Source organism: Plutella xylostella, chromosome 13 (assembly GCF_932276165.1).
Source record: "Plutella xylostella chromosome 13, ilPluXylo3.1, whole genome shotgun sequence".
Classification (NCBI taxonomy): Eukaryota; Metazoa; Arthropoda; class Insecta; order Lepidoptera; family Plutellidae; genus Plutella; species Plutella xylostella.
In genome coordinates this window covers 6,934,818-6,958,595 of record NC_063993.1, presented here as the reverse complement: position 1 = coordinate 6,958,595, position 23,778 = coordinate 6,934,818, and the positions used below count along the sequence as shown (strand labels likewise).

The following is a 23,778-nucleotide window of genomic DNA, read 5'->3' as shown; positions in this document are numbered from 1 at the left end:
GAATGTACGTTTAATACTAAACACTTAGTCAAATTAATCAATAAGTAATTCATTTAATGTGATGCGCCACATGGCCTTCTTTCTTTATTAAGAGCAGCTTATTTATTGTAGTATGTACCTATTTAAGATTCAGTAGGTATAAACAAAGAACATTCAAAGCATAAATACATTATGTTTCGAGCAAAATCTACTTAAAATTACATAATGTAATTAATCTGGGTTCGTATTTTTGTTTGCGATCTTTTTGCCTGGCGAACTGTTATGTTTCCTGTAAGAATGAGCTGAAAAATAATGCTATTAGTATGAAGACATTTAATAAGAGATGGTTCATTCAGGCCGTGCCAGGGCCACGTGGCTCCGAGGACTCATCGATAAGGCGCGCACACCGCGGGGGCGCGCGTTTTATTATTTTACCGCCACCTTTTATGTCACAATGAGACTTTTATAGCTTTTATGAAACTCCTGACGCCGTTAAACGTGCACCCCGATAATGAGGAAGCGACAACTGTCGGCTGCCACGCCCGCTCCAACAAATGGCCCAATTAGAAACACAAAATCAGGTTAATTCGTCTAATATTTTACAATTACGCTGATAATGCCGGGGCTTTTGTTATCGCTTTATTTTCGGTTGAAATTTAGGCTTTTTGAACCGTGAACGAAAATTCCTTTGAGGTGCACATGGGTGTTGAAAAAGTTGGTCGCTCGCGAGTGACGAATGACATTGCCAGCGGACCGGACGTAATTGGGTGTCGAAGTCCGCAGCTAAAAGCATACACATGTCTCGTTCGATCGCAGCTCCATCTGATAGGCATTGTCTACAGGCTTATCTGGCAGAAGGCTGTACACAATAAATCCTCGGTGTAGCATTGTGTCGGGCTAAGTGGTACACAGTCGCGGCGGCGGAGGTGCGTGAAATATAGCCGGGAATGTTATTAGAACGGTGCGCATCGATCGCGATCGCGCCGCTACTCTTTAAAGAAACCTTTTTGCGATCCTTCCGATTTCCATGTTTGGCTCGGAATGGCGCCGCCGCCTCCTAAGAGGGTTCGGTCGGCGGAGGCACGCTCAGGATGCGGGTAGCCCGGCTCGAGGCATGTGCATGTTTTGTGATTCGTTTTGTCGGTCTTAGTTTGCAACATTCGACTTCTCTAAATTACGCTTTGAAATCCTTTTAGAAATATTGCATCAGCGGTATCAAATGGCTAGCGAACAAATGTTTGTTTCATCTTTAAATTAAAATAACATAAAGATAAAATATTGTATCAAATATTGTAATAAATTAAAGAAAATGCCATCTTAATTCATGTAAAAGATGAGAAACTCATCGGCATCAAAGATGTTTCGGTTTAAATTCCTCCTCATATTTTCGGGAAGCGAGAGGTAACTGTTTTTCGCCGTCTATATCTGCCACATCTGAAACTCAATTTGATCAAAGGTTAGCGCAGATTAATATTGCAGGGCAGAAATGAACATGCGCTCAGTCGATATGGAATAAGAATAGCACGACCGTTCGTAGGCTGAAGCTATTTCAGCCATTTTAATTCATTAGCTGTCATATTTCGGAGCGATGGAGGGACGTGACAGGGGAATTACCGCAGAGACTCTTGAATTAGTTATGAAGTCTTTCTGGCACTCGAGTATTGGTGCGTAAATTAAGTGAACTTTAGTAACTAGGCCAGTACTTCGTAGAATGAAATATACCTCCTATACCTCTATTTATGGTATAGATTCTACAGTTTTTCTGTGTCCATGCTCTGGTTTTTGGTTTAACTCTAACCCAATGCACCGTTACTTTGTGATATGTCAATATAAAATATCAGAGCGTCTAGTACGGGCTTGCAATATATGTCAACGTTGATAGAAATCGTAAGCACGCCAAACTATTAGTTTCCAAGTTAATTGGTAGTATGAGTTATTTTTTTTTATTATAGTTCATGCGATATCGTTTATGCTACAACTCGATTGTGCGAACTTCACTCTAGATACTTTACCTCTTTCTAGCGCTTGTAAAAAGAAAGGGCAAACACACATGTCATTTTGGCGTCTTGATTTTCGTATATTATATGTCAATGACTCTAACCAAAATATATATATGTCAATCAATGTCAATGACTCTAACAAAAACAAACTGAAATTTGGTTTACAAGCTTTTATTTATAAAAATTATAAAATTAAGAATGATCCTCACAAGTGCATCGCAATTCGAAGTACCTAATTGTAGATTTTATGGAAAGGTAAGTACCTACCTACCTATATACTTATTATGTTTACGATAACTTAAGGTAAAATTGTAGGAATAAATCATATTTTACTAGACCTAATCTATTCGTACTATTTACAGGAATGGGGACCTAAACAAGCCTGCCGATGGACCCCACGGCAGGTTAACTGCCATAAATAAATGTCCGTACATGGTGTAGAATCTCCTACGACCTATTCTGCACATGTGGGGAGCCCAAGACGCTCTGTCGTTGGACGAAGCCCAAGATGCCCTGTCGTCGGAAGAAGCCCAATACTTGTTGCCCCACTGAGACCAAGGCAGAGTCCTAGGACAACCCGTCGACGCGTGATTCGTCCGAGGCAGTCAACGCCGCGACGCTATCGTCCTCTCGTGGGGATTTAGGCCATTTATGTAATGGATAACTATATAAGTAATAAATGATTATTTTTAAACATTTATTTTTCATTTCTAAGGGTGCTTACGTAAAGAATCGGGTTCCCTGTATCTACCCGTACCGGTAACTTGATTAGGTATCGCTCACTGAGAAATTTAAAACCGTGAAATGCTCTAGCGCACTCGCTGAAAGATAAACAGCAGGTTACCGGTACGGGTAGATACAGGTAACCAGTATCTCTATGTAAGCACCCTAATGGTGATATACATTGGTTCAGTGCACGGACGCAGTAAGGCAGATTTCACGACACAGTCGCATTGGACTTGGTTGAAAATAGCGTCCAAGCGGGATCAGTACCAACATAGTACTCTACTGGGTCCAGTCACTGAACCAATATAAACTATCTCTAATAACAAGCACTATTCCTGCCATCATTACTCCGCATTCTTAAGTTTGTGTTAGTTCCTAGTGGTTAATAGGGTTTCCTCTGCCTCTGCAGCCATTCGCCACGCAAAATATGATCGCTGATAGTCACAAATTAAATTCTAACTAGATCCTAACCAACAACAAAAACGCTTCTCACCTACAAATTTTCAGTGAGAGCAACAACTATGAAAGTTTTCGAATTCGTTGAAGCTGACTACCTAAGATCTGTCAAACATGTAACTCGTACTACCAAAAAGCTATAATTTACACGTAAACTTATTTCGTTTTTTAAAACTACGATTTGAAATAACTCATACTACCAATTTTAGTTTATGATAGTTTCCGCTAGAGGCGCTGCTTGTAAATGTATGGAAGAAAACTGAAACTATAAACGTTGTGTCAACTATCAACAACCTATACTAGACGTACAGAGCGTCTAGTACGGGCTTGCAATATATGTCAACGTTGATAGAAATCGTAAGCACGCCAAACTATTAGTTTCCAAGTTAATTGGTAGTATGAGTTACATTTTTTTATTATAGTTCATGCGATATCGTTTATGCTACAACTCGATTGTGCGAACTTCACTCTAGATACTTTACCTCTTTCTAGCGCTTGTAAAAAGAAAGGGCAAACACACATGTCATTTTGGCGTCTTGATTTTCGTATATTATATGTCAATGACTCTAACCAAAATATATATGTCAATCAATGTCAATGACTCTAACAAAAACAAACTGAAATTTGGTTTACAAGCTTTTATTTATAAAAATTATAGAATTAAGAATGATCCTCACAAGTGCATCGCAATTCGAAGTACCTAATTGTAGATTTTATGGAAAGGTAAGTACCTACCTACCTATATACTTATTACGATAACTTAAGGTAAAATTGTAGGAATAAATAATATTTTACTAGACCTAATCTATTCGTACTATTTACAGGAATGGGGACCTAAACAAGCCTGCCGATGGACCCCACGGCAGGTTAACTGCCATAAATAAATGTCCGTACATGGTGTAGAATCTCCTACGACCTATTCTGCACATGTGGGGAGCCCAAGACGCTCTGTCGTTGGACGAAGCCCAAGATGCCCTGTCGTCGGAAGAAGCCCAATACTTGTTGCCCCACTGAGACCAAGGCAGAGTCCTAGGACAACCCGTCGACGCGTAATTCGTCCGAGGCAGTCAACGCCGCGACGCTATCGTCCTCTCGTGGGGATTTAGGCCATTTACGTAATGGATAACTATATAAGTAATAAATGATTATTTTTAAACATTTATTTTTCATTTCTAAGGGTGCTTACTTAAAGAATCGGGTTCCCTGTATCTACCCGTACCGGTAACTTGATTAGGTATCGCTCACTGAGAAATTTAAAACCGTGAAATGCTCTAGCGCACTCGCTGAAAGATAAACAGCAGGTTACCGGTACGGGTAGATACAGGTAACCAGTATCTCTATGTAAGCACCCTAATGGTGATATACATTGGTTCAGTGCCTGGACGCAGTAAGGCAGATTTCACGACACAGTCGCATTGGACTTGGTTGAAAATAGCGTCCAAGCGGGATCAGTACCAACATAGTACTCTACTGGGTCCAGTCACTGAACCAATATAAACTATCTCTAATAACAATCACTATTCCTGCCATCATTACTCCGCATTCTTAAGTTTGTGTTAGTTCCTAGTGGTTAATAGGGTTTCCTCTGCCTCTGCAGCCATTCGCCACGCAAAATATGATCGCTGATAGTCACAAATTAAATTCTAACTAGATCCTAACCAACAACAAAAACGCTTCTCACCTACAAATTTTCAGTGAGAGCAACAACTATGAAAGTTTTCGAATTCGTTGAAGCTGACTACCTAAGATCTGTCAAACATGTAACTCGTACTACCAAAAAGCTATAATTTACACGTAAACTTATTTCGTTTTTTAAAACTACGATTTGAAATAACTCATACTACCAATTTTAGTTTATGATAGTTTCCGCTAGAGGCGCTGCTTGTAAATGTATGGAAGAAAACTGAAACTATAAACGTTGTGTCAACTATCAACAACCTATACTAGACGTACAGACCAATAATCAGTCTCATGAAGGAAAATCGGTAACTCAAAATTTAGCAATTGATTACGGCGAAGGCGTTTATTATAAGCATGGCCACAGTGTAGATGGCGCCAACACTACAAGCATAGGAATAAACACTAACGGAAAAGGTGAAACAGTTTATCTGTAGAGTAGTCGTACTGGCTGGTAAATATAAATTAAAAAGCTGTTGTGAGCGGGATGCGGCCGTGATTGCCGGCACGCAGCCGCGCCGCCGCCGCCGCCGCCGCCGCCGCCATTGTCCGTTTCTTATTTCTCTCCTTTTCACGCTCTACGATAATAGGAATTTCTGAAATTGCAACAATACACATACGGACTCGGCTCGGACTTGCAGCAATAGAGAATCGCGGCAATTTTGTTTTTATTTGCTCCTGCACTCTTTGAGTAGACAGTCTATTTCCGGGATGAATAACGTCCATTCTTGTTCCCTTTCTCCGGCTTTCCTCATATGAAAGTTATGTGGAACTACATATGTAAAAGTTAATTGAAAAATGGCGCCGGAACTTTCAGTCGTGTTTAATATTAATAATTCTGTTTTAAATATTGATAGCTGGGTTATCTGTGTATTTTGTCGCAGGATATTGGAAGCATTATTTGGGTGTGCTGCAGTGTTTTAATGGGAAGTTTAAGTAGGTACATGTATGGTATCGATGTTCGGTGGCCATCTGGCCCTCTCTGCAGGAAGCGCCGCGCGTGGCACCTGGCCCGCTGACCACACATCCTCACTCAACCCGTAAAAGTGTTTCCTTGTGGACTGATAAAATACACCTTAGATTACCTAACTAAAATAGTATAATCACGGTCTATTGAAATACTTTTAGTAGCTGAAAATACCAGGTTCAATATTCCCAAATAGGAGAATCCTGGTCCTACAGGACTTTGTAAATAGTTGTAGGCTGTATCAGTCAGTGTATAGTGTTAATCTGCTCTAAAACATTACTATTTAATTTTAATAAAAGCGGTAGTATCTACAGCTATGATTGTGTCCTAAAAAACTTATTTGTTTGTAAGAAACTTCTCAAGTTCAGGGTTTCTAAGAAACGGATTTGCTTATTTTCTTGTTGGTAAAGTATCTAAGTTGAAGAGTTTATCAGACTTTGAATCATTATTCCAGGAACGGTCTGATATCTTTTAAATCAATATTTATATATAAACACTCTGTTTTGAAACTGAAAGTTTGTAAGTACATGTTATCATTTTTGTTTAGGTATAAAGGTATAATCCCGTAAACGTTTATTGCGCAGGAACCTTGTCTAAATTAATGTGGACGTGACATAATAATTAGTGCTATACTCGAGTCGTGATCGTATTTAAATGATTGTAAAGGAGTCTACACACCAAACCCGCCGACACAGCCCGGCGGCTTGGTGTCGGCGACCCAAACCCGCCAACCCGCCAACATGTGTCATGGGGCTGTGTCGGTGAGTGTCGGCGGCAAGAAATCAGTACAACTTTTTTAGTACTTGCACGCGCGGGTACGAGTCGCCGACATGATTCTTGAAACAAAGTCGCCGACACCAAGCCGCCGGGCTGTGTCGGCGGGTCGGCGGGTTTGGTGTGTAGAGTCCTTAAACAAACATAAATAAGGTTTTTCAAGGTGCAGTTATTCTGCCATTATAATATTTGAGTTATTTTGCTTTTGACAAGAATGAGCACCAAGTTTAAAAGACTCAAAGTCATAAATTGCAAACATTGTAATGCCGCCAAATCAAAGAGGACACTAAATCAATGATAGTTCTATTTGAAGTTCATCTTTTACATTTGTCAACACCTGACTAACTGTCACTTTTATGTTTATATATAAGCCATTTATTTCTAGTTTAAGTTCACTTAATAATTAACATGACTTCCTTAATACTAACATGCTACTAACTTAATAATTTCATATTTACATTTCTACATGTTTCTGAGTACAGTACAAAGTTGGATGTAACATAATACGAAACGAATAGATTATTTAATTAAATAAACTAGAGGTCCATATGACCTTGGCCTCCCTCAACGTTTTCCTTTTCAGGTAGGTTTTCTCTAGTGTTTTCCATTTTTGTCTGTCTAGCTAGAGCCATTATGCTTACAATCATTTAAATACGATCACGGCTCGAGTATAATAACATTAGTTCTTTGACGTTATATGACGAGGCAACTGTCGAAAAAAATAAGCAATTGCATTTTACGGGGCACATAAAAATCTATACCAACCTCTATTCTCTAAAAATATCTTAAACTTTATTCTTCCTCGTATTTTCTGCGACTAGGTCTACACGTGTATTCTCTTAACTAAACACAAACGAGAATTGGCATATTGACTGACACATTTCATACCACAAGGATTCCACCTAGCGTATTTTTAGATGGCAAACAATCATAGGTAATATTTAGGTTGGGCTTCGTAAAAAACTTATGGGAACACACACTGTTTTTTACTCTTTGTATGTTATAGTAGGTATAACTTATAATAATTAGGTAATTAGTCTTTAGGTAAATGCATTCTAAGAACCTATGAAATTCTATTGTATTACTGGGTATGTCACGTATGATGACTGTGATTTACTTTTATTACCTGACCATATGATGATGCCTAGGACTAAGCCTAAAACCCTTCCTTCATTGGAAGGAGACCCGTGCCCCAGCAGTGGGGACGTGATGGGTCGTGATGATGACCTGACTCCTATTGACTCAACTGAAACTATTACAGGCACTCACTTCAGTGGATTTAACTAAGAATTTATCGATCCACGAATTTATTTATAAATAAATGTGTTGCCAAGCAGCTTAGTCAACAGGATGAATAGCAAGAATGCGTAAAGGAAATTAGTAATTTGGTGTAAGAGGCGTAACGAGTCGCGATCGTGATTGACTCTGGATGCGTAGTGCCGCCCATTGTTCACTAGTAATTGTTGCTATATGTGTATACCTACACAGATTATTTACAAAAATAATATATTGCTGAAAATAATATATTATTCTGTACTTATACCTACATGGTGTGTGTGACTTACAATAACTGCTATAAGTAGTTCCAAAAAATTCTAAATTATATAATTTGATTGCAATCAGCATTTAAATTTAAGCATGAGGAAATAACATATTTGCTTACCCAATAAGTGTCAAATACGAAATTTCCTGTTGTTTATTATATCCAATTGACATCTATAAAATGTAGCAGACTTTGGACCCTAACATAGTAGTACAGTAACATTACCGTAATTCTGAGCTGTGTCGCTACATTGCAGTATAGATAAGATACAGAATGGCAAACCCATAAAAAGCTTGAAAGCTACTCCGCAACGTAAACGCGCCACTTACATGCAATCTATAGCATGTACAGTGTGGAACATGTCAACAGCCTATGCATGTTTGATTTCCACTTCTACCGCGCACGCGATAAGGTATAAGCCACACGATAAACAAGAACGGTTCAAGTCCCACTGTATTTTCTTGAAACTTGCGTGCGTACTCGACGCACTATCTACGGCTTAGTTTATTTGGCAGTATTCAGCTGTAGTATTCTCGACTATTCTCGCTACACTGCAGCCGGGCTAAGCTGGCACGGCTGCCCCGCCGTGATAGAGCGAAGCTGCCTCCATAAATGTGACGCTGAAATAGTCCCAATTGTCAGCTATAGCTAAAATGATACGGAGGCTATATCCAAAAACAATTCCCAGCATGATGGATGCATTGCCAGCTTCAGGCTTCACTCTGAGTGCTTTGGTGCTATTTTTATTGAAACTGAAACAACAAATAAATGTAATATAGGAACAACAGATTTTAATCCGCGTGGGAATAGGTTATTTAGATAAAATGGTTATACAATAGCATCTTGACGAAATCATACGTACATCGTACATTAATACAGTAATAAAAAAATTACGTAGGTATATGTGCCCTGTTATAATTAGGTCTTTTCAAGATGTCATTTGTAGAGAAAAAAAAGAGAGTCTCTTACTTCCGATAGAGAGCGTAGCTAAGCTGCTAGCGAAGCTAGACCTGTCAATGACATTCGGTAAGAAAAGAAAAAGTTTATAAACAAACAAGTTTGACAGGTCATGGATACCTTCACGCTTAGCTTCGCTTTGAAAACGATATTCGTGACATTGAAAAGATCTAATTAGCCCTTTATAGGTATATTGACAGTGTCATCACATCGGTTATCGTAAACAACAGATAAATGCCATTCAAAATGGAATCTGCACTCCTCTCTCCTTGGACTAAATTCATTCCATATCCAAATCTTTTAACCATTTTCAGTTTCAAGAAAGCTATAGTAATCTATTTCCTAGTGACAGTTGGTAAGGATCAATCCGCATAACTAGCGAATACAAACCACCCCACGTGGCGCCACTGGGACCTCTCTTAGCCACTTCGGCATACTTCGGGAAACTTCGCCAAACTTCGGCAACTACAAAACTTTCAATTTTTCTTCAGAATACACAACTAGAATGTATGTGTCCACTAGACCGCGAGCGAATTGAAAACGGAAGTTATATTAGTTATGGTTCTTCGTACGAAGTCACTGAAGCTAAGAGTTTAGTAAGTATTATTTTGTTTCTGAGCTATGAATCTTTATACGTACATTTTCGTAGTCAAAAATATGCGCTTTTGAAGTTGGTTTGATGCTTACAGAATGTGTTTTGTTATGTATCCGTGTTTCCAATCAAATTAAATATAAAATAGATATGGCTATTGGGATTGGGACATACTATAGTCGTTCCCGTGGCGCTTCGCTATGTCTTAAAAAGTTTTCAGGTAAGAAAAAATTGTTAGTTTTCTACATAACTTACAAAAATTAATAAACATTGTTTCTGCTGTTTATCCCGAGAAAAATCCCTCCGTACTTGCAAAATTAACTTTAGTTAAAGTATTAGTTACTAGGATCATTAGTGAAGTCGGTACAATGTTTCTTCATAAAATTTACTTGTGAACTTATTTACTTGTTCAAAATTATTCTACAAAACAGCTCATATCATAATCTTTAAGAACAAAATGCATTTGTAGAGTGCAGACAGCGCCCTGCTGGCAGCCATTCAGACGTCAGACTTTACATTATTCTTGGTGTATTTTAACCCGAGATAAACTGTCATTAACCTCTACACTGCATCGCGGGACTCTCAACTCTATTTACATTGAAATATTATTCATGCGAGACAGAGTAGTGAAGAGTTCATTGTAATATTATGTATGTGTTTAGTAAAATTTTGAAGCATTGTGCAAAAAGCACTCAGTATTAGAGTCATAATTACAATAAAACTATGCTCGTTCGGTAAAACAATCATTAACTAGTTATAATAACTTAAGAGCTTTACAAAGAACCAAATAATTATGTTCAAATCAATTTCTGCTATTCTTTTGAACTTTTGTTACATTTCTCGTAATTATTTAAATGACGATCGATTTACATAAACAACTTGGTATTTTCAGTAAACAGTGTGACATTTTCAGCGTCGTTTTCAGCGATCACGTAACGGTTCACCACAATTACCTGCTCGCATATTGATTCAATTGCGAGTGCACAACATTACGTGATTAGGAGTGCATGTTTCAGACTTGGTAAATAAATTTGTAGCGGCTCCCGGCGGCGCGGCCCGGCGATGTTCGTCGAGCCGGAGCGGCCGAGCGTTCGATTCGATTTGCTCTAACGCGATAGTCGACATTCAACTCCCAAGCGGAGCATGTAAGTGCTCCATTCAGCTCGGAGACTATTATTAATACATCCCCACCCGATCGGCAGTCCGACCATCATTGTGCCGCCCGGCGAGGGCTGGCTAATCCTCGGGCAAAGATCGCCGGCCTGCGCCAGCTTTGTGAGACGTAATAGGGTCCTCCTGTTAAATGCCGCGTGTAATTTTTGGTTTGCGATTGTAATTATCTATTGAATTGCGCTGCTTCGAGGGAAGAGTTCAATTACGGCGCGACGCTCTGGCGAACTGATTGATTGGATTCGGGTGTACCCGTCCGCCTGATAGACTCGCCCACATAGCTACACGGTACCCACTGCAAACTCTATAGGACGGCGTGAACCTCACTTCATCGCACGAAGCAAAGTGGATAGGCACACAATAGTGTGTCCTGCAGTCCCGTCGAGCTAACATTGAATGATACATGAACTGGCACATCGTGTAAGTTTGCAACAGCACGCACGAAACGGAATGGAAGATGTATAATGCATGTGAGGAAGCGACAATCGATTGCGAACGAACACGCGTGGCGGCCCCCGGTGGACCGCGCAGGACAAGCTCAGCAAAGCAATTTAACCAATTTAATGTCATTCGCGGCCATTGATGTCCTCCCGCGCTCTCAATTTGAAAATAGAACCCATTGTACCGGCTGCAGGGACCGTCCACTACATCCAATGTGACTACTTCTTATTTTCATCGCACACATCTCGCTTTTCTTAGAAATGATTTAAATTGCCGTTAAAATAGTCATAACCGGTGGTTCGACGACATACTTATGGCAATGTGAAGCTGCTGAGCGGCTACGAAGATATTTATGGGTTTATGTTTATGAGATATTTTATGCTTATGTTATAATTACATTCATAAATTTGTATCTTAATGGATCTTCGTCAACAATTTTTTACTGAAATAGCCTTCCATAGATTTCAGGCTGCCTGCGTGTTTACTGTTGACTATCTGTCGCGTAGGTGTTAAGTTAAATGGGGGCAGGTTGCGCCGGCGGTCGGTGGTCCGAATTGTCCATAAATTTCATTTTATCTTACATGTCATATTGTGTGCATGCGTTTTCATCCATAAAATATTACGACTGTTTTACTCAGGGTGTAAATGGGTGGCACAGATAGGTCTGGTAATTACTCTACCGTTTGATTATAATACATTATGTTTTGGTTTAATTCTGGTATCTTCTGTTTACTGCAGATTCAGAATGTATTTGTTGTCATTTAAATATAAAAGACATCTTTACAAAGTACATACTTTACAAAACATACTAAAAAAGATTGCAATATACATGCTAATATAATTATATTAATTTAACTCATGTTGCTTTGCGATTACATAAACATAGACTGGATTCGGCTAACAATGTTTCAGACACTGAAACCACTTCTAAAGTCTAATTTTACAGTCCACTCCTAAGTGGGAAAGTTTTACTTACAAAGCTCGCAGCAAACCGAATATCCACTGTAGCAATGTTAGAACTGAATATATTATGTTCAGTGCGCTTACAAACTTCATATTTTGTCAAGACTGCGTCTCAGGTTTCGAGCCTGGTTTACTGGTTACGAAATTCTAAAAGAAACCACAAGTATTTTGATAAAAAACAGTGTGTGTCTGTAGAACACGGGGTTGTTAGCGCACATGCGTGAAGGACCAGGTGGGATATTTCAGTTGACAAAAAACGAGCAAACGAGAGCATGTCATGCAGTCGGTATGTTTATTACAACGAGATAGAGTCGTGGTAAGCGCACTAGCGATCCCACACATTGTTTTTCGTAAGCCAGAGTGACCTCCTGGCACCGGCGGGGTAGTACGGCAGCCATCTTGTATTTCGGTGAAATTAAATTGACATGTGGTTGGAGCAGACATATTGTGCTCACGGCACTCGCATTGTGTTGTCACCCCTAATTATACAGGTCCGGGCCCGTGCGAGCAGATATGAGCAGATTACGTGGAGGTAATTAACGTAATGTGCGTTGCGGATTTAAATTGCTCCGCCTTTCAAGTTATTCGACACTATAAATCACACCCACCCCACTCCTGTCGCCGAATTGTATAAATTGTTCGAGCGCGAATCAGTGTACAGAGTAATTAGGCTTACGCTTTCATCAAACTAAAAAGCACTTCAAACCTAAATAGAACCGACAGTCTCTACTACGGTTAAGTAAATCGAGTTAAAATAGACCAACATCTTCATTATGCAAAGATAAATGATACTAATTGTATTAGTGTTCCACGGCGATGCTCTCAGAAACACCTTTATCATGCAAAATTTAATTCACGGAAAAACGTTCGGAAAATGTGATTTTGCCTCGTGGCGTCGTGGCTGTCTGCATCGTAAGAGGTCTGGTCGTAGAGGCGAGTGGGGGGATCTCCAAGCATTGTCGTTAAATAATCGCGTTTCATAGAGTATTCGTAACCTGCACCTCGCGCACCGCCGCCATTCGCCGCCGCCGCCGCCGCGCCGCCCTAGACGCAGCGTCAGCGGCGCGGTGTACCCGAGCAGCGAGAGGCAAAGCCGCGCGACTCGCATATATACTTCACCCCGTCGCCCGTGTTAAAGCCATTATCGACCCCTAATACTATTTAAAAAAATGGCCATCCTAAAACTGAACGCCAGGAACGAAGACTGCTCGCGAGCAGACGCTAATAGGATTGGATGAAGATGGCGAAGTAATAAAGCGTGTTCTTTAATGTATTTATAGAAGGTGCAGGATCAGATCGCCTTTAATTTACTCTTGCAAACTACGTCTTGCAGCGCTTTGTTGCAGAAAAGAAATAAAAGTTAACACCGTTTGCACTCCTGATGCCTTCAATTAGTACAAATTTAATAAAGCTTAGCTAAACTTTAACTTTGTTAATTACAGTAATGGCATGATAAATCGTAATAATATAATTAAGTAGCTAACGGTCGTTAAAGATACTTTGGGAGCGCGCTTACACAAACAACACTCAAGATGTGCTTGTTGATAGAAAACGATAAAATTCAATTACTTGCCAGTAACTTTAATTACTTCAGCTACATATTCTGTTTACATTCATTGAACAAATATTTCAATACAACGAACTAATTAGCACAGTACAGCAAACAACTTAATTAAATAGCTTTTGTTGACATGTCTACTAATTTATATTGCAGCAATAAGTTCAGTAACAGAGGTCAACAATGTCGGTCCCAGCGGCCGCGGATCAGAGCCGTATCATGCGATAGGACGAACGAATGTAGATAATGGACGGCGGGATCAATACAAAGTAATCGCGACCCGATCCAATAAGCCGAGCCAAAACAACGCGGCCCGCTGCCGAGCACGGGAAAACAATATGGCGGCATGCAAATAGCCGGGCCATTATCACACCTGGCCAGCCCGGCGACGAGTAAACAAGATTACGAGAATTGAATGGCTAATTAGGGGAAAAGAAGCGGCTCAGCAGCCCACCAGTGCAGAGTTATCGCTGCCCGTCTCAACCATATTTCACGACGCTTAGCTCGCCTTTATTGTTCGGCCGCCTGTTGTTTAGCTAAAGAGCTTGTTAGCTTATCTAAGTTGGCTAAGCTAGTAGACTGCATTAGCGGCCGACGCAGCCAGCCCGAGATTTACTCGCGTCACTGACTAATGAGACTCATCGGGCCCCTACTGGTTTTAGGGTTAGGTACTTGCTAGGTTGCAAAGGTAAAATAGGAAAATGCTGAAATGCTGAAAGCTCACCATAAGTGGTATTTTTAGATGAGATTTTAATAGCTGGTACTTTTTATAGCACACAGCAGTACCTACAAAAGAAAAACAGTATTTTTTTAGATAACAGTCCTGTCAGAACTTAAGTAATTTCGACGTCTATTTATATTCTATTATGGTCTTCAAATACCAGCGGTCCGTTCTATGATTCATTTACCGTTTTCATGTGAAAAGTTTCACTTCAAGAGCCTGAGGCCGACATTGAAAAAACTTCCTCTGTCACGGTCTTAGCTTCGGTAGAATGTAATTTTACCCATCATAAAGTTCATCAAACATTTTCCTCAATAAAACTATATTAGGTTTTATGACCGATGGAAAGATGCCACAATAAGGGCGGGTGCTCGTCATAAAATCGGCTAAAATTACGAAAAACTGGCCGACACAAGACTGAAAGGAACACTTAATCATCACTCAATTAATCAGTAATTGACTTTCATTGATAGTAAAATAAATATAATAATGTGTATGTTGTGGGCTTTTATGTTCAATGTTTGTTATCTACGCAATGAAATTTCTGACGAGCTCAATAAAAATATGACTTATGTACTAAGACATAAATCATTATAATCGTGATACCTAAGTACTATGATTAGACTGGTGAGTGTCTGTAGAAAACGTGTGCCAACAAAAAACTACCATCTACAACAACTACTGACTACAAAGCACTAAGGCTTCAGGGGGACACTCTATATAACGAAAAACGAAGTTTAGACAAACGCTGCTGCGTTTATTGCACGACAGCTTTCGTTCGTCAGTATAGAGTAACCCTCCAGTTGTCGTCTGCGAACGTCTAATGCTATAAACTGCGGACTGCGGAGACCGGTTTGCGGGTTCGAGTCCGTGGGGGACAATTTGAATGCTCCTCCAGTGGAGGTGCCGTCCGGCGTGTCCGCCGCCTCGTCCTGCGAATAACTACCTACCACAGACATACACATTGAATTCCAGAGTAAAATCGACTTATTTGTGAGTCTAGACCAAACTAAATGAAAAAAAAAACGTTTTGTTCGGTGTGCTATTGTGTATGTCGGTACAGTATTATTTATTTATTTACGAACACACATTAGGACGCCAGTAGTATATTTTGCGGTTCATACATGAACTCTTATACAACTTTTATACAGGGTTGTGCATAAATGGTATACTAAGCCGAAAAATAAATAAAGATTAAAATTATCACAAATAAATTACCTTCAAACATCATTTCGTCACATTTCTAAACGGATCCAATAATTATCTCTCTTAATTACATCCCTATGTACCAATCACACGCTCGTATAAAGCATAAAGCTGTATTTACATGAATTCCGTCCGAGTCGATCTGTAAACGCCCCCGCGATCAATTATGTCCATTTCGATATGATTTAAAGAGCTCATTCTGACTGGCTCAAATGGGTTCTGGTATTGCCAGCTTTTCTATTGCTTTGAGTTTTTATGTTATAAATAAGCTTGTGATTGATTTCATATTTTAAAAAGTAGGTACCTAATAAGTTTTTAACATTTCACCAACATTTATGTTTCTACTTAAACTCAAATCTTTCCTGTTTATATTATTGTATACTAGCAGTTCCCGCGAGCTTCGCTTTGCCTTAAAAAGTTTTCCCGTGTGAATTCCGGGATAAAAAGTTCTTTCTCAGGGTCTAGACCATATGTATACCAAATTTCATTCAAATCCGTTTAGTATTTTTGGCGTGAAAGAGTAACAGACAGACACAGTTACTTTCGCATTTATAATATTAGTTAGGATAATATAGTAAGAGTAATAATGTCCTCCTAGCCGAATTTCGACCACGGCGGCCAATCTCAATTGAGATTAGCCATCTACGCAGGAGTAGATTATAGTGCCCAAGTGTGTGCGCAGTACACAGGAGCACTCTCTGTTCCATCACTCTCATAACCCAATGGGACGGATTGACCGACACGACTGGAGAGAGCTAGGCGCAGGACCGACTGCTTTACATGCCCATCCGACAGCATGAATCGTTTCACTGTTTCGGACATCAGGTGATCAGCCTTCTATGTCCTAACCAAACTTAGGACCACAATTTAGAAACACAAATTGATGGTCCCACCCGGGAATCGAACCCGGGACCTCTGGGTCATGAAGCGAAGCTTCTACCACTAGACCACAGAGGCAGTCATAGTAAGAGTATGATAATGGTAACAGTAAATACACCGCCGAATATCAGTGAACACACTTTATTACCTATAGACAAACTGAGAATTCCACTTGATAAAAAAACACCTAGCTGTCGGTAATCAAAAAATACCTACACCATTTTTTTTTATTTTTTTTAGAAAAAAAAATCCACTATACTAGAGCTTCGTCAACTGGCAAGCTGGCAACCCAGTCCACATGCAGCCACGATGAACGTAATTTAATTACACGCACAGCTTGTCGCAATGCCCACACACCTCTAGTTAGAAACAAGATTAATGAATACGCAGCTTTATACCAACTATTAATGATACTAAACGTCAATTTACTTGTTACGAAATGAGCTCCCTCTGGCGAAGAGGCCGATTCTCTAGTCTCGTGAGTGCAGTGCGATTGATTTCAATAGCACTTCGATACAGTCCTTGTTAAGTTTAGATTTATGTGCGGTAATGACCACTTAGCTAATAATTCACTTTGAATACAGGTGCGAGCAACTTTGTATCTAATAAACAGTTTAGCAGTTTTGTTCCGTAATAATGATTATGGGTGCTACGAAATGTCGTAGCAGCGTCGTAGCCACTACAATGTAGAGCTTTTACGATATTTGCAAAAGAAGTGTCAGTGCAAAAGAAGTCTCGACCAATAACACCCCACTTCTAACACTGAGCTCTTATTTTAAATTACCTAGTTCAGTTAGAAGATATGTGAACTTATTCGTTGGTACAATGGTTGGCATTAGGTTGAACTTAAACAGGTTGGACAATGGACAGTACTACAAAATGCGGACAGATTTTTGCTTTGTTTTTGTATATTCAACCATCTTGTTCGAATATTGTTAACCTAAGGTTGTTACCGTTCCGTATTCGTTAAGCTACAACAGGCACCGTATAAATCAAACAAAACGAAACCACTACACAGAGTCTATAAATATTAAAGTGGCGGGGTACCCTTGTAAGCGTTACATAACGCGTTAATACCGGGTCACTAGCGACCGGGAAGCCAAACACTTTGTCTGCAAGAGCCAGAAAGTTCCATAATTTCTTCGCCGAGATAACGGGGATTTCACGCAGGAGCCGAGATTTATGACGTCACAGCTCTCCTTTCACTAAATAATAAAAGGTCCGCTGTAAAACACGGCGAGGCATAAAACTTTTACGTCTGCAGCCCGATGTACATAAATGGGGCATGTAGGGCGTTCGCCGGCTTAATACAGGCGGGATGCCATCTTAATAAACGATCTATTCTTTGTTTCATAAAGTTAATATGTTTCTTTATTAAACATACTTGTTTCTTGGTAGACTGTTGATTGCATTCTTGGTAGATGGGATTTATAATTGACTTGGCAAGCCATGGATAACCTAGCCTAGATGGTTTCTGGTGTTTGATCACTCCCGTATTTAGTTACGAAATTTGAATAGCTATAAGCTTTGACTTTGAACCATAACATTGTGCCGAAGCCATCACTCAATATCGCCTAGATAGCTTCGTAATACCTGCTAGGTCTTCAAGACAGTCATGTGTACAAATTATAATAGAGATTCACAATAGGTAAATAGTAGGTATGTATTTGAAATACAGATAACAACTCACTTTTAGGCAAGCTAGGTAAAAATAAGGTAATTTAATTTGCCATAAATAAGGTACTATAATAAGTTTTATTTCAAAATAATAACTGAAGGCAATAAGTGCATTTCTCAGGATATGTTTCCTCAGAAACGCACTTATTATTTACTCGATGAAATATCCTTATTTCATAGAGTGGAATTTGGTCTTCTCATCATCACAATCATTCCTCAATCTGCTAACTAACGTCCACTACTGAACATACATATGTCTCTCCCAAGTTGTTAATTGTTATCCTCCTTTGTATTTACTCCAGTTACATACTCCCATTCTACACTACTACAATTTACTCAATCCAAATATGTATTTGCATATTTGACATCAAACATCCCTGAAGCGAAACCCTGAAACATATCAGGGAATCAGAATGATCTAACCGAAGGCAAATATTTTCTCACAGCCATTATATGGTGCCATATCCATATACGTAACAATTCTACAAAGATTCATCAGTCAGTACTAAGCCAACACAATTGAGAACATTAATAAACTGGGAACTCAGTTGGCTACAAAACGGATAAAGAAAGTGGAACTCTCGATTTACGATGCTTTGTAATTATATTTAGCTCGAACACATTATGAGGTTATTGTTGTTGCCTCCATCCTACATGCTGTAGTAACCCAAGATGCGCAATATGCGCGAACATTATCATATAGGTAGGTAATGTATGTATGTTGATATGGTACCTACGAATTTACGATGCGACGTGCATAGGTACTTTGCGGACGTAAGTTTTTACCTCCCACAGAATAATGGGAATTCTATAACGTGGTATAATAACGTGTGCATTTAGACAAACGTACTATACCCCTCAACATCACCAGACAATGATTTTGGCACCATTTGCACTACTTTATAAGGACGTTCAATCCTAACATAGTTTTGAACACCTACCTGCATATTATTGCTTTGCAGTACTTACTGTACACGGTAGTAAAACCTGCTATCTTTATGTATTTTGTCTTCGATATTCACAACTTAACCTCCCCGTCTAAGGTAAAACCATAAAGAGCCTCCTACTAAGAATACAATCGAAGTACGTAATAACACTAGGACTCCATCCGTGCAAGGAGCACATGCCTTCACATTAGGTCGCATGGCCGGTTGAGCCAGGGGGGTCACTCTATATGACGAAAAACTAAGTTTTGCACTCTATCTCGTTGTATTCAACGTGCCGATTACACGACAACTTTCGTCCGTTCGTATTTCATCAGTATAGAGTAACCCCACCGGCTCGGTACATTCTCGGATCGTATTACAGCAACTAATCCATGCATGTAAAGTCTTGCCCGTGAGGCTGCGTGGAATAATCTCCTAATGAAACTCTGCTTGGCATAAGATGGCGGAATATGCGGTTACTGGCCATTATTTGGTTCTATGGGAGAGTTAAATGTCCAGCAGTAGACGAAAACAAAGCCTATGTATAACCCGATGTTAGGCTCCTACTTTAAAAATAATTCTTACTTATTAATTTTATCTATATTTAACACTTAATACAATGTGTTACCTTGTATCCTTGAATTCGTTACCTTCAAAAATATGTATGAATAAATGAGAGGTAAAGCTCGCGGGCACACGCTAGTACAGTAAGGTGCAGATAAACCTGACCCCCTCAGAAGCATTGTTAGTATGAGAGGGGGTGAGGTTTCTCTGCACCTGACCGTACATAACAAACTCAGCAAACCAAAGTGACCGTCCCTACCAGGGCGTGCTTACGTTGTTATTCAATTATGAACGCTCTGAAAAACATTTAAGCAGTAGCATTGTTTCCCCCAAATCTTTGTTTGTGCAGGTCCTAATACCGCCCCCTCAGAACACGTTCACATCATATTACTAGGGCAGGTTTCCCTTGATTAAGAAAATAAAACCCAAACATTTTACCGATTCAATATTGAAATCTCAGCTTAAGGGTTTCACTCCAAATAATTCCAATGATGCCATCTTGAAAGTTATTTGAAAATACATCAGTCGTACAAAAAACGTAATATGTGTTTGGATTCTTCAAATAGATTAGTCGAATATCGGCTTACGTATTGCGAAATCGTATGTTCGAGTCTTACTGTGCTTTAGCTGAAATCGTAATCTCTGATATCATCTTTGAGTGAGATTCTTCTCGTATTGAACGCAATATAATATGTGTTCAATAATACGAGGCTGGAAGGAATTGTGTCATAGAAATCACTCAAATGTAAACATATTGGATATTGAAAATAATAATAATTTCTTGTATGTTACTCTAATTTATTATTTACATACATTTTATATGGATATTATTTTACAATAACCTTGATTGAACTGCTAGTGTACACTACATAGGCACAAAATAAGCACAATTAAACGGTTTTTTTAAGTTATATTTATGTTGAAGTATTTAGGACTAATTTAATAAGTGTTAGTACACCACCAGGTACCAATTAGTACTAGGTACTTCCTCATATACAACACACTCAATGAAGCCATCAAGGTAAATAGAGGCGCACTACCTCTAAAAGCGGTCACATAGTGTATGTAAATACCCAGGCCAACCCTTTCCGTGTGAGGTGACATGCTTTATGAATGCTCCATAATTCAATAAGTCGCTGTGGCCCACTCCCCGCCTAATGGGGGGTGGCTACATAATTTGTACACCGACTTTGTCCAACGCTATGCACGCTCGGAAAGAGAATATCAAAATACAAGCTAATTCCTCACTTTTTACAAACTGTGTAGCGTATTTTCCGGCGCCAAAAATACCTTTATGAATGGTAGAATGACTTTTTGTTGTATTTTTCTCATGTACTTACCTAGATGATGGAGGATGTGGAAAGTTTGGACTTGAAGTCTGTTCAATCGATACGAAAGCTTAATTTTAAAACTTAGAGAGTGAACCATGAAGTTTTCAATTTCAATTATTGTAAATATGTTCATCACGTTACTTTTCAGGATGACTACTTAACTAAATAAATTACAAAACAGAGTTTAGCACACGTTAGAGGTGTAACCATGGTACTGAAGATAAAGCATCAAGCGATCAAGTGTCCAGTCAAACTATGTGCGAATCGATTTATGAATTGCGAGACAAGAATCTGAAACTAAAATTGAGCTGGTACTAACAGAACTCACGTTACTAGGTGATACATAGCTAATGATGTATAATACTTCACTGTTGTGATCCGTCCTATAAACAAACATGTTACTTGACATGTAAATCTATATTACAGATTCCTTTATGCATTAGAAAACAGCCGCGACCCAATATTCTTGGGACGTAAATCCATACTGATTAACTTTTTGTACAAACACGACCGACATATTGAACTAAATCTGTGAATGTCATTATACGAAAACAAATATTGAATAGGCATATTTCAATATACGAGTATGAGCTCAGCCGATCCGTTGTTCTGAGTCTTCGATATTATCTGGAGATTTGAGGTTTCACTTGGAAAGATTAGTCAACGATTCGAAGATATGCCACTTTATTATGATAAACATTGTACATTTTCATTTGTGAACACAACATGAAAATTATTTAAGTAAGTAAGTAAAACGAAGGTGAGCGCTACATTCAAACCGTCATCTTTTTATTGGCTATTTACTAACTTGGACAGATACACTACCACGCGTCTTTCTTAATTAAATACAGTTAAAATAAATTATATAAGTAAATATTTATTAATTTCCACAATACATAAGTATTCTCGTAATTACACCAATTTCAGTGGATCTCTACGCATTTCCACGTCTACACGCATAGATTAATATCACGATTCAGTGAATCCATCTGGAGGATCATACTCTATACTGACGAAAAACTAACGAATGGGAGCTGTCTTGCAATCGCCACGTTTAGTACAACAAGATAAGTCGTAGCTCGCGCAGCAGCGCTCCGACTCGTCATATAGGCTGTTTTAACAGCATGCGGATTTGATCACGCATGCTCACGCATGCTGCACCCATGGGATTGCACCGCAGGCGTTCATACCATTATTCAGTGGAATATGCACGCGAGACGCGGGAAAATGGCGTGCCATCCCGCGTGCGTGATGAAACATGCTGTTAAAACATATCCATAGAGTGACCCCCGTGCCGCATCCGTGCCGAGCCGCGCCCGCGCTGGTGCGGTGACAAACAACATTCGTAGACGACATTTATGCCGCGTCATGCCCGCGATGGAACGCTTCGATTTCAATTTACGTTAGTAATCTACTTTTTGTCCGATATCTCTCTTTTATTTGCTTTACCTTCACGTTTTCGGAAAATGAGAATTCGGAATCGTATATCAAATTAGGGTTTGGCCGCAGAAACACTCGTTAGGTAGGTACAATTTTAATGAAAAAAAGATAATAACTAAATAAATTCACAACTAGATTGGCAATTTAAGAAAGACTTAGCCGATCGAACAATTTCATTAAAATTTGCATAATGGAAGAAAACCAATTTGCGACTTAAAATCTATCGATTGGTATAAAAATGCCATCCTTTATGACGTTGAGTAATAAAATGTTATTCAGTATTTCGATCATAGCGGTAACGGCCTAGTCATTGACAATTAATGGGTTATCTTTATAAACCCTTTGAAGTTTCGTTTAATTAATTTCGAAGACTAATGTACTCGTAGCTATTACAACAACTTATGATAATAATTAATTTTAAAGACTCTTGATCATACTATTAATTATCAAACTGCCACTACAGCTTGAATCCTTCACCGCAATGCATATCATGCCAGCAACAGATGTTCTTAATTCAAACTTTTATGAATAAGTGTTGGAGCATAGACAAGAATCAGATTGGAGCATAGACAATAGCTGCGTGGCGGTGTAGGGGAGCTATTTGTATGCGTAATGGAAGATCGAATTTCGTATTTGTTCGTGGGGTCGTTAGCAGCACCTTCGCGCTTGTTTATAAAGAAAACAAAACCCTTTTCCGTGGGTCGGAGGGCACGGCGTGGAGAAGCCACACCAGTAGGAATGAGGTGGGAATCACTCCTTCAGTAACAAGTAATGTCGGTTGTTATAATACCATGTTCAGACACTGCGGTTGTGCTTTGTAGAAGAGAAGGATGATACCACAATGGAGTGGTAGGATACGCGTTCCTTTTCGTTTTTATTCTTACCTACATGCATAATCAAATATTAAACTTTCGGAAGAGTGGAGTGGCTTAATTTAGGAGAGGTCAATTAATAAAGCTTAAAGTAACGTTTAGCATATACTCTGAATTCACCAGCTTATAATGTCCATATTAATAATATTAAGAATTCGACTCATTGATATCCAAAACAGTTAATAAGATCAAAAGTGTCGATATCTTAAAATGCGTTGTCTGGTACACGATGTTACAGTGTTTAAAGAAGTTACACCCTTATTAGAAAGCGGGGCGATAAGGCTGCATACCAAAAACCCGATCGAGCGTAAACGAAAGTCACGCGCCAAGGATTTTATAGCCACACGTAGAGTCCGCGT

At 39.2% G+C, this 23,778-nt stretch overlaps 1 protein-coding gene and 1 long non-coding RNA gene across 2 annotated transcripts in view; both read left to right on the top strand.

Moving 5' to 3' along the window:
• Positions 1–23,778, top strand: part of LOC105387609 (teneurin-a) — a 331,961-nt gene that overhangs the window by 259,527 nt on the left and 48,656 nt on the right. The gene's annotated exons all lie outside the window — the stretch shown is intronic.
• Positions 1,909–4,317, top strand: LOC125489323. Its single transcript, XR_007266892.1, has 3 exons — positions 1,909–2,234; positions 2,342–3,884; positions 3,986–4,317. It is a non-coding gene; the product is annotated as an uncharacterized LOC125489323 (long non-coding RNA).